The sequence below is a fragment of the Zonotrichia albicollis genome, chromosome 12 (genome assembly GCF_047830755.1).
Source record: "Zonotrichia albicollis isolate bZonAlb1 chromosome 12, bZonAlb1.hap1, whole genome shotgun sequence".
Taxonomy (NCBI): domain Eukaryota; kingdom Metazoa; phylum Chordata; class Aves; order Passeriformes; family Passerellidae; genus Zonotrichia; species Zonotrichia albicollis.
Window position 1 is genome coordinate 17514642 of NC_133830.1, and position 12568 is coordinate 17527209.

Genomic DNA, 12568 nt, shown 5'->3' on the forward strand with positions numbered 1-12568 from the left:
AAGCTATTCTTCTATTTGTACAATTGTTTTAAATCATTCTCTAGGACCTTGATAAGGGAAAATTAGGACCTCAGAAAAAAATAAAATCCTTGCATTAAGTGAGTTTAACAGTGATTTTAAGACAATCTTGTGAATAAAATGATGAATGTCTCAGGTTGTTCTCCAGGTCAATGTTGCTGTTAGGACAGAGCATGAGGACTCCAGTGTTTGGTTGCTTTAATGCTCTGAAGAGCAAAGTGATTTTTATCACTAGGCCTGTTTTCCTGAGTATTTGCATGGTCTTTAAGTTGAAAATTAATAATACATCCTATGTAGTTTAGAAATTCTAATTTTGTTGAAAATTGAGGAGTAATGTGATTGCCTCCTCGTCTTCCTTCTAGGTCTTTGTCCTGACCTTTTGAGTTCTCTGCACTTTGGCAGCACTCACACAATCCATCCAATCCCTCAGACTGTAGCTGGAGCTGTCTGTCATTTTCCAAGAGGAATTTTCAGGGTGTAATGCACATCCATCATTTACAAAGGGTTATTTCCATTCCAGCTTTCACTCTTATGTGAAATCCATCTTCTCTGGGTCCAAGCTTTGAGAGCAGGATGGAGTTAGGGACAATAAATGGTGATGAGAGAAGGTTTCTCCTCAACAGAATTTTCCTTCATAGGGCAAATCTTGGCATTGAGATGTTCCTGCTCAGGAAGAGAGTTTATAGAATCAATATATAGAGTATATAGAATGCTAGAATGGGGCAGGGACACCTTCCATTGTCCCAGGTGCTCCAAACCCCAATGTCCAGCCTGGCCTTGGACACTTCCAGGGATCCAGGGGCAGCCACAGCTTCTCTGGGAACCTGTGCCAAGGCCTTCCCACCCTCACAGGGAAAAATTTCAATTTAATTTCAGTTTTCTCTTCTTCCCAAATGGCTGCTTGATGTCTGGGTACCTTCACCAGAGCAGAATTTCTTCATGACCTTCCTGCCTTTCCTTCCCAGCTATATATCCTTTGCAGAGAAACGTAGGCCTGACAACTCCAGCCAAAATTTCTTCTGTAAAAAAATGGGGTTGTTTCAAGAATTGCTTCAAGAGCAAATCCTGGAGCTGCTGTTGGAGCTGCCTGTGAGGGACTCCATAACCCCCTGGTGTGTGACTGTTGCAGACATCTTTTAGGAAAAATCTTTTCTTTAGGATTTAGAGCTGGCTCTCTCTCTCTCTGTCCGAGCCACAGACCTTTGTTTACATTCTTTCCTTTCTATTCTTAGCTTAGCTAGCCTTCTGAGATGAAACTTTTCCTTCCATTCTTTTTAGTATAGTTTTAGTGTAATGTATATCATAAAATAATAAATCAAGCCTTCTGAACATGGAGTCAGCATTCTCATCTCTTCCCTCACCTGAAAACCCCTGTGACCGCTGTCACACTCCCCCTGCTCTCCATCAGCTGGGCTGATAATTCCTGTGCCCAGACAGAGCTGCAGCTCCTTCCCAGCAGGCTGCAAGGGACAGGGCAAAGCCACAGCCTGGTTCTCACTGGTTTTGCTGTGTCAAGCTGGATATTCCATGTGCCATGGGAGAAATTACCCGTGATGGTTTGGGGACCTTCCTGTCTGCTCCCTGCAGGTAGAGCACAGCTCTGTGTCCTGCCTGGGGGAGCTGACACACCTCCCACTGCTGCTCCCAGGGTGCCTTTTTGTACCTTGCATGTACCTTTTAAATGTCTTTTCCTCCTGGAACAAGGTCAGGAGGGTTATTTTTTCATATGCCCCATTATTAGATTTCTTCACCTCATTTACAGCAAACCCTTGAGGAGTTAAGCAGATAAGGAAATCCTGCAGGATATGGAAAATGTTTTTTTTTTTTAATTTTAGGTGCTAATTTTAAAGGAACAGACATTTGGGCAGGTATTATAACTTGTACAGAGACTCTTTCAAGTACAAGAAATCTGGAACTGCCACTGTTTCAGAGGCAAATAAAATCTGGGGTTTTTTTTCCTAAGCCAGGTTGAATTAATTGGAAAGCAATGAACCCATTATTTCTGACTAATTCAGATGGGCTTAGGAAGGAGATTTTGAAGGTTGGTAATTCTGAGAGAGGAATAGGATGGCATTTTGCATGAAATATCTAAATGATTATTGGTGATTGCAATATCCAAGTCAGGCTGATGAGCTCTGTGCAAGCCATCATTTAGCAATCTGCAGCAGCTCACTGAGCAGTTGGTGCTTTATTGGTGGCTTTGGGTAATTGTGTGAGGGAAAGAAGGGTTGCAGAGCACACAGAAATGGCTGCAAAGAGGGAGGAGACAATGAAAACTGCCTTGGTCTCAAGGAAGCTTTGCAGAGAACCTTTTAAACTCATCCATCACGGTTATTCACACACTGCTGGTGCTGCAGTGTCCAGGATGCGCTGCTTTAGACACCCACGGTGGCAAAGGCTGGAAAAGCACCACAGCCAGGGTGACTCTGGGCTGACTCTCTGAAAACGGGTGAGCTCTCAGCTCTCTGGGAGGATGCTGCTGCTCAGGGCTGGGAAAGTGCCCTGCTTTTCCAGGGAAATGGTGTCAAACCTTCCTGCAATCCGTGGTATTTTCTGGGACCCCAGGATGAAGGAGGAATTGATGAATCTGACTCCATGTTCTTAGAAGGCTAATTTATTATTTTATTATATTATAATTTATTATTTTATAGTATTATGTTAAAAGAATACTATACTAAAACTATGTTAAAGAATAGAGAAAGGATACAGACAGAAGGCTACAAAGAATGATGATGAAAACTTGTGGCTCCTTCCAGAGCCCTGACACAGCTGGCTGTGATTGGTCATTAAGTCAAAACAATTCACATGGAACCAATCAATCAATCACCTGTTGGATAAACAATCTCCAAATTACATTCCAAATCAGCAAAACACAGGAGAAGCAAAATGAGATAATTATTGTTTTTCCTTTTTCTCTGAGGTTTCTCGGCTTCCCAGGAGAATAATCCTGGGCAAGGGGATTTTTCAGAAAATATGACAGTGACAGCAATCCACAGAGCAAATCAACTCATGTGGGACTCCCTCCTCCGAGTGGCCTTTTCAGTTCACTTGACTGGAGTTGGAGGCAGATGAGTTTTAAACTCTGTGCCTGCTTCTTCTTTCATATATGGAGAGTCTGTCCTCTTTCTTTAGCTGCTCTGGATGCTATTGAGGGATTTATCTTACCTATTTTTATCCTTATGTATTTGCTAGATAAGAAGCAACAAGCACTGCATCTGATATTTTCAAATCAGAGAGCAAAGAGTAAATATTTAATGTGATAAACAAGTATAAATACTGAATATAATGGGTTTGGATTTTTCCTTATGATGTTTTTACTGCAGTTACTCGGATGCCCTCCTGCAAGGCTTCAATATGGATGGTGCTGCAGGATGGTGCTGCTCCTTCCCAGCATAATAATCCATATTTAATGTGTCACTGCTGAAATGATAATGTACACATACAGCTGCTGACAAATGTACCCCTTTTGTTTCCCAGAGTAGCAAGTTGTCACACTGGTTTCATATTTATCCTCTCAATCTCTGAAAATAATGAAAAATACTCTTGCAGTCTCATTTACCCCTGGTAGAAGACAATGCTGAGAGCACCTGTCTTTCTCCCAGCACTGAACACCTGCTGGGAGGGTTTGTGCATCAGCTTTTCCTCCTGGAGAGTTTTCTCTCTTTGACTTTTTCTCAGCATCCCCAAAGAGAGTGTCACTCTGCCCTGAGCAGCGTGGGTGTGCCATTGTGCTTCCTCCAATCCCCAGCCCCAAGAACATTCCTGCTACACAGCCACTGCCTCATTTTCCCACCTGCTCTTTCCTTAATTGCCATAAACTGCAGAATTCCCCTGCTCCAAGGCTGGGTTAGCCCCTCGGGGCAGGGCTGTAAACACCAGCATGTACACATGGTTCTGGGCTTTACCTGTCCAAGCAGGGATGTGCCTTTAAAATCCCTGAGCTTCCCTGGCTTGGGAGGACATTAAAGCTCATCCAGTGGCACCCCATCCATGGGTAGGGACAGCTTCCACCATCCCAGGCTGCTCCAAGCCCTGTCCAACCTGGCCTTGGACACTTCCAGGATCATGGAGCAGCCACAACCTGTGCCAGGGGCTCCCCACCCGACCAGCCCAGCTGGGGGAGTTTTGTTCCTCCATCAGAAGTAACTCCAAACTTTCCCAGGATGGGGACACTCATACCTGTGTTGGTCTCTGCTTTGGTGCATGAGAAGTGTTAAACTCACAGAGTTTGGGTGGTTCCCCTGGGTGAGTCTCTCCTGTTAATGCTCACACACACAAATTCCTGCATTATTACGTTTTTAGTGTTATCACGTATAAGTTCTGCTTCGGTCCTGCCGAGCCTGAAAGCTAATCCAGATCCCAAAAGCAAGTCAATGCCAAGAAAAAAAAATTGACATTTACAACAGAATCTTCTATACAAATTGTTTATTTCATCCAAGCATGGAGCTGGATTAAAAATTGCTTAAAAATCCTGTTGCAGCTGGCTACTCAAATAATGCTTTGGTGAGGCTGACAAGGACTTGGGTGCTCAAACAATGCCTGGGGACAGGTGGCCCCTGCTCCTTGATGGGCTTCTTAAAACCACTTAAAACTGAAAGTTTGCAGAAAGAATTTAAGATTAACTGCTCTGGCAGCAATTAATGGAACTGTCTTAAACATCTTTGTGTGAGGTAGAGGCTGAATCCCAATCTCCCTCCTCTTTCCTTGGGCTTTTGGCATCAGAGCTCAGAAACAACACTTTGTTTCTTTTGTCTTGATCATTTTTCTCTCAAATAGTTTTCCTCCAGGACTTTACTTCCATTATTTCCATATCCATTCGAAATTTTTGCCTTCCAGCTGAAATTTTTACGGTGCCTAAATCAAAATGGCCCCATTATAAACTTACCGCCAGTTTGGTAATGTAACAACTTAATATTGTTATATAAACATGTTTCCTGCAAGAAAATTTGTTTTGAGTGAAACCATATGCACATGTTAATGGGAAATATTTTTCACACTTCTGCTTTTTTGCCATTCTTTGTATTTGTCTAAATACTTATTAATAGCATCCTTCTGAAACTTCTCTGATGAGACCATACAGCAGATTTTTTTAAGCTGTAACTCAAGCACAATTTTAAATGTCTTGGATGTGATTCCAAACAGAGCTGTACAAGAGTAAAATAACATGCAGTCCTTGATTGATTATATAGCTGTAATTATACTTAGGGACTGATATTATATAAACCACTGGAGCAAAGCTCCCTCCATAGATAAACCATCATTTGCTGGTTTTTGTGTAAATCAATCCATAAGGGCTTCTCACTGTGGAGCTTCTGCTGGGGAGCTTGATGGAGTGATTTTTATTTGAGTTCACATTGTGCTCTTTGGAGAGGTTGCAGCTCTCATTTGGACTCCTTCCCACCTTTTTCCTACGGTGAAGCAGTTGCAATACTTTAGGGGAGGTTGAAGTTGTGAATTTTGACAGGTTTGAGGTAACCTCCATTACTTTCCAACACGACACCGCATTTTGTTTATCCTGTAAATCATGTCTCCGAGGAAGATCTGCTTGGCAAGCAATGCTTCCTGGAGCTTGGTGTCTCACACCTCAGTTTCCTGGGAAATTTAGTGCAGATGATTGTTTAGCTGTCAGCATTGGCTGTCCACTTGATTTTAAAAATATTGCTTCACCCTCAAGAGGTTTCTGGCCCACCTACAGGCAGTGGATTGTGAATTAGGGATGGTTGGGGTCGGGAGGAACCTTAAAGATCATGTCACTCCACCATCCTAGGGTGCTCCCAGCCCTGTCCAGCCTGGCCTTGGACACTTCCAGGGATCCAAGGGCAGCTACAGCTGCTCTGGGCACCTGTGCCAGGGCCTGCCCACCCTCACAGCCAGGAATTCCTTCCCAATATCCAATTTACCTTTGCCCTCTGTCAGTTTGAAACCCTTCCCTCTTGTCCCCAGTCCCTCTCCAACTCTCCTGGGCCCCTTTAGTCCCTGGAAGTGGCTCTGAGCTCTCCCTGGAGCCTTCTCCAGGCTGTCTGCATAGAAGAGGTGACAAATATTTGACTGTTTTTTGCTCTGTGCGGTTGTGTGAAAATGGCAGGGTTGTTGTCCCATGTCAGGCCAAGTTTCGTGTCACATTTTATCCCAGCCTCACTTCTGTGGGGAGGGGATCATCTCAGAGCTCCCCTATTTGAGCAGTAAAAGTAGTAAATTTGTTTTTTCAGGTGTTTATTGTATTGTGGGGACTTATGTTGAAATTCATCTCCTGCCTTAATGTCCACCCACAGCTGGAAAGGCCTTTTCACTCTTCTCCATGGCTGCCCCTCCTCACTTCACAGGAAGAAATTTGCCCCTTCCCTTGGCTCTGCTGCTCTTCCCTTTTCCATGTGAAATTCCCTGGAGAATGCGCAATGTCCTTCCCTCTCTGCAGGGAGAAATGAGCTCCGGTTCCCCAGATATTTTCACAGATTTTTCTGAAAAGCAAAGGCCTTCTGTATTATCTCATAGTGCCTTAGTTTTCATGTGACTCCCTTTGTGGGTGACAGTTTGAAAAGCCTACAAATATCTATTGGATTTTAATAGATGCAAATATATGGATTTTCCCTCATCACATGTAGCAGGTTGTGAGCCATGACCTTCCCTTTACCAGAAAGGAAAGCTTTTCTCCTTTTTTTATTAATAAAATATATTTATCTAAATGTATATTATACAATATATTATTTATTATCTCTATATATTGTATAATATAATTGAAAATAAATATGTAATATAATATATTTATTATATTATAAATATATTAAAATATATTATATATTATTTATTATATAAATATATGTTGTATAATATATTTATATAAATATAAATGAATGAAATATCAAAACATATAAAACAGTAGAGAAAATATATATTTATAGACATATAAATTTATAGATTTATATTTATTAATAATTGTTATATATAATAATTGTATTCATGTATTTATCACTAGGTGCAATAATTTCTTTTTATTTTCCTGGTTATAGGTGCTGAGATTGTTCATCTGTATGAGCAATATATAGGATATGTTATTATATAATATGGAATAAAATACTTTTATATCTGCTGTAACTTAAAAAAAGAGAAAATAATGACCCTCCCACCTCTCTCTGCTGCTCCAGTTGTCTGCAGTGGATAAATATTCCCTGTCTCCTGTTCAGTGGCAGCTGCTGCCTCTGTACAGCAGCTTCTTCTACACCAAGTTTGCTCCTTGCATGTTACACACAAACTGATTTTCATAAAGTCATTACTGAAACCCTAAATGTGGCCTCAGGCTGTAAAGCATCCTGAGTTTTCCTGGGTTTAATCTTCTGGATTTTATACTTTTGATACCTAACAGGTTTATTTTTCCCAAGTCCTCCTCCTCCTGTATTTCTTTTTAATCCTGCTTTTCCATGCAACACTCCTTTGCATTTTTTCCCTCAAGTTTCTGCCCAGATGGAGAGTTTTATATGTTCTCAGCTGTCAGGTTTTGTTGTGCAGGGTTTTTAGCAGCAAGGTCAGTCCACAGGAAGTTCTGTTATTCCTAATGAAGGATAGGTGGCACTCTTGTTATTTTTGTTTGGCTCCTGAAATAAATCAGGTGTATGTACTCTCTCAGATTTCTTTTTATAGAGTAAGTGCTTTAGAGAGTGATCTTGAACATGAAGAGGATTTGATTTTATTATTTTTTTTAAATGTGAACACGTACTTCAGTTGCCTGAGTCTGTGGCTGGATCACAGTACTCTCTAGGAAGAGAAAGTGTTATTTTCATGAAGAGCTCAAGGAAGAAAGCTCACCTATATGGCACTGCCTCATTTTACTTATAAAATTTTGGATTGTCTTTTCTATTTTCTTACTATTTAATAAGGCAATGAAGAAAGCCAGAAAAGCCTTTAATGTAATTTAAACTCCAGTTATTAATACCTTTATACTCTGTATTTTCTTGTTAGTTTGGGATTTGAAGCAGAGGCTTAAGCTGGCATGGTAATCCTGGCAGTGCACGTTAGCAAGTCCCAAACAGTGCAGAGAGCCTTGATTCCTTAAAGCAGGGGACTAAATCTTTGTGAGTTTGTGTTCTCTCAGGCTCCAGAAATGTGAAGCACAGCCCAGCCCATGATGGTGAGGTATGGCGTGTGTGGGGTGTTCTGGAGCTTTACAGGAAGTTTGGGGTTCTGGGATGTTTTCCCTCCTCAGGTTCTGTGGAGGGGTTCCAACCTTGATGCTCTCTTGCTGCAAATCAGCTCCATGTCCTTGCTCCCCTGGGCTGGCAGATTCCTCTGGATGAGGCCAAATGCTCTGCTGAGCTCAGCCCTGCTCCTTTGGATCCTCTTCAGTCCATGGATTCTGCTCCTGCTCTCCCCAGAAAGAGAAGAGCTCTTGCCCCAAGGCTGAAAGGATGAGAAAAGTTTCCATCCTGCCTCTGTCCAAGAGTGTGAATCTCTCCCACGTGAACATCTAAATACTCAGGATTTTGTGTTCTGGCCATGGGAACATCTCTGTGATGGGGTCATGGCCTTCTCCATGACCTTCTCCATGGCTTTCTCCATGGCCCCAGACTTTTCACAGAGTCACAGAATTTCTAGGTTGGAAGAGACCTTTAAGATCATCGAGTCCAACCCATGTTCTAACACCTCAACTAGATCATGGCATCAAGTGCCACATCCAGTCTTTTTTTTTTTCCAGGGAATTTCCCATCTGAAGCCCTCAAACCAAAGCCCATTCCCAAGCTCTGAATCTCCTGTAAAGCTGCTTTGGTCATGTGGTTTAAATAGAAAGTTAAATAGGAAATGTGGAAGGAAAAGGAGATGTTGATTCCAGACAAAAACCCCAAAACACTTGTGTGGATTTCCTTGGACATTTCACAAGAGGTGCTACTCTCTAAGCATGGCATAATGTGCTTTGTGGGTTTTAATATTTTTTTTTTCAAGCTTAAATTTTAGTTAACCGCAGTTTAGATTTCTGGACTTTATGCTGGGATTCTGTGAGCTTAGATGAAAGCAAATCTCTCTTGAAAGAATTTCCAATCTAATTTAGTTTTTAGGTATCTTCACATTAAAATATTTAGTTAGTATATACTCACTAGGGAAAGAGTGCTTGATTTTAATTATCATGATGATTGGATTATGGAACTAAAAGTTGATTGAAGAAGTTATTTTGTTTTATTGGTTGAGGGAACATAACTCGACAGTTTATTTTGCAGTTTATATTTTTGGTGCCATCTCACGTAACACAGGCTCGTGTATTACTCATCCTTCCCTTCTCCTGCAAAGCCTTTTGGATTTTTTATTTCTCTTTTTAATTTCAATACCCTGGAGTGTTTGAATTGAAGAGTCTCAAATAAAAATCTATTTTGGGGCAGGAAGTTTTCTTGATGTTTTGGATAACATTTACTTCTACTTTCTAATGCCAAATCATCTTTCAGGCCGATGCCATTAAGGCAGAGAATTTTGTGGTTTGTATAATAATACAAGTCCCAAATGGTGGCAGTTATTGAAGTTAACACTTTTTGCCCAACTGTGGGAGTACCAGCATCTTTGAAAGATTCCAAATTTGGTTCTTATTTATGCTTGACATTTAATGTGCTTGACATTCTGATTATTTTACACCTACCTAATTTCTTCTAGCTCCAGGGATAATGACAATATTTTAAGCATCTGTGAAGTGTAGCTGTGTGTTATGGAGCAGGTGCAAGGCTACAAATGGAAGGAAAAAGTCCCTAAACTATTTCTGGAATCATTGTTTCTTTTGTGTTGCATATCTCAGGGTCAGGTAGAGTTTCTCACCAGCTTGGTGTGGTTACCAGTATTAGCTTTACTAATATTTCATATCCTGTTATTTAGCCATATGCCTATCTCTGTGTGTATAGATATAAATAAATCAAATAATGTGGACTGGGTGCTCACATGGTGTCCTTTGTGATCTAGGGGCAAGGAATTAGAGAGAGAGTTTCCCAAGTTGTTACTGGAGATTTATATTTTCCCTAAATTTTGAATTAAAATAACATACTATAAATTTCAGCCCTTTAAACTGAGCTCATGTGTCTATGGCACACCTTTAGTGTAGAACTTAGAACTGTGTCTTGGTTTATAGATAATTGGGATATAACCAGATAAATGAAAATATATGGCAAAAAAATTACCCAAATGAATGTAAGTACACACTGTGTAAAGTCCTTACTCTCCCTTTGCAAAGTAATTTTATTAATCTTTTCGAGTCATATTCCCATTTATTATGTGGTTCCCTGCAGTCATGTCAGGATTTAAGCTCTTTTGAAAAGGTTAAACTGGTTATCACGGAAAGAGGATGAAAAGAGCGGGAAACCCAAGTTCTTCACAGGAGTGCAGCTGGTGGCCACAAATTCCTTTTTCATGTACTGGGAATCTCCTGTTGCATTTGGCTGTTGACTACATGAGGAGTGACAGAGAAACCTTAAAATAATTTATTTTACAGACCACGTAGGTACATGTTAAATACTTGCCCAAAACAATCACCATGGCCCAGCCAGGGGTCCTTGAAGCAGCCCTGACTGAATGGGTTTTAGGAACAATTTAAAAAATTCCTTTATTTTGCAATCTTGCCACCTGGTGGTACAGCCTGATAATAAATATTAGGTTAGAAACCTGTTCCAAAAGTCATATTTTTTTTGGTAGACAGGGTCTTGAGACTGGGATTTCAGACTGGGTCCTACACAGGGTCCTGTTTGTAACAGGCAGGTTCAGTGTGTTCCTCCTCCACTGTGTGGGGCAGTGCAAGGCTGTGCATCCCTTGGCATTCAATAGCACAGAGTCACATCAGAGGCTGCCTTGGCTTGGGAGGGACCTTAAAGCTCATCTCATCCTCCCCCTGCCATGGCAGGGACACCTTCCACCACCCCAGGGTGTTCCAAGCCCTGTCTGGCCTGGCCTTGGGCACTGCCAGGGATCCAGGGGCAGCCACAGCTGCTCTGGGCACCTGTGTGAGGGCCTCAGCTGCTCTAGGCACCCTGTGTGAGGGCCTCAGCTGCTCTGGGCACCTGTGTGAGGGCCTCAGCTGCTCTGGGCACCTGTGTGAGGGCCTCAGCACCCTCACTGGGAAGGATTTTTTCCCTAATGTCCCATCTTACCATAATGTCTGACAATGTAACGCTATTCCCTATCTCCTGTCACTTGTAAATCATCTCTCTCCATCTTCCCTGCAGCCCCTCCAGGCCCTGCAAGGCCACAATTCAGTGACCCCAAAGCTTTTCCTGTGCAGGTGAACAATCCCAGCTGTGCCAGCCTCTCCTCCCAGCAGAGCTGCTCCATCCTCTGCTCATCCTGGAGCCTCCTCTGGGCTCCTCCAGGTCCCTCCTGTGCTGGCCCAGGGCTGGGGCAGCTCTGCAGAATCCCCACTGCTCTGCTCAGCCCAGGGCAGGGGATTTGGGGTCCCAGACACGGCTGGGGCATGTCCAGCCTCTCAGAAGCACTCTCACCTCTCAGTGCTTCTCCCCTGGGCTGCTCCATCTTTCCATGCCCCAAAATCAGCTCCCTGATTTCCACAGCCATGAGGGGGGAGGAAGCCTGAGGATATTTTGTGGTCCTGGAACTCTGTTGTGCATTACCCTTCACAATATATTTGAAATGTGATTTACAAAGGAATGGTGTCCATGTCCTGCAAGTCCCAGGTAAATTGCACAAACTGAACTGAGCTAAATTAGAGTGCAAATATTTAAAGGATGTTGCTATGCCTCAAACAAATGCCATCAATATGGCACTGAAATGTGTTTGGATAGTTGGGATGTTCATTTGGGTACAAGGTGGAGGCTGAATTAAGCCCATGACGTGCCAAACCTGGCAGAGCTGACACCGTGGCAGGAGCATGGGGACAGTCACTCCTTTATGCTAATCCAAGCTGAAGCAGATGTGATCCTACTGGTGTCTGCAGGGAAATCCTCATTTATAATGAAAGATGTTTTCACATGGTGTTCAAAGGGCCTTAAACAATCCAGTTTTTGCGAGCTGAACCCAAACATGATTTACTGAGGGGTGTGATGAATTGGTCATTAGCTGGAGCTCACAAGGCAGAAGTGGATGTTTGCTCTCCCAGGAGCGTTCCCTCCAGCTCTGCCAGATGCTGAGGTTTGACACCAGAGGAACCCAATGTAATTCTGTGCTTGGGTCAGACATGGCATCCTGCTGGAGCACAGCAATCCCTTTTAGTACCAAAACATGAAAATTTGATTAATTTCTGTCTGTCCTTACAGTGTAAGAATGTGTTTCCTCATCCTGTCCAAGGAGGGCCTCTCCTTGCCTGTAATTCCTTGCACCCTCTTGAGCAGGGAGGCTTTCATAATCTCCTTATGAAAGCAGCCAGTGTCACTTATTCACCCTGACATCTCTGTGATGACCCTAAGACCTCTCAATTATTCCCTCCCAAGTTCTTATGTCATGCAAGGAAAAGCAGGGGAATGTCTCCCCTCTGCTCCTGCCCTCTCTGCTGGCCTTTCCCTCACACATGGAGTTTTCAGCCTCCAAAAACATTAAAAGTCACATTTATTTACAAATATGAGAGGCCAGAGTGCTGCAGCAC

General features: G+C 42.5%; 1 protein-coding gene across 8 annotated transcripts in view; it reads left to right on the forward strand.

Annotated features, from left to right (window-relative positions):
- Window positions 1-12568, forward strand: part of ATP2B2 (ATPase plasma membrane Ca2+ transporting 2) — a 404406-nt gene that overhangs the window by 122891 nt on the left and 268947 nt on the right. The window lies entirely within an intron of this gene.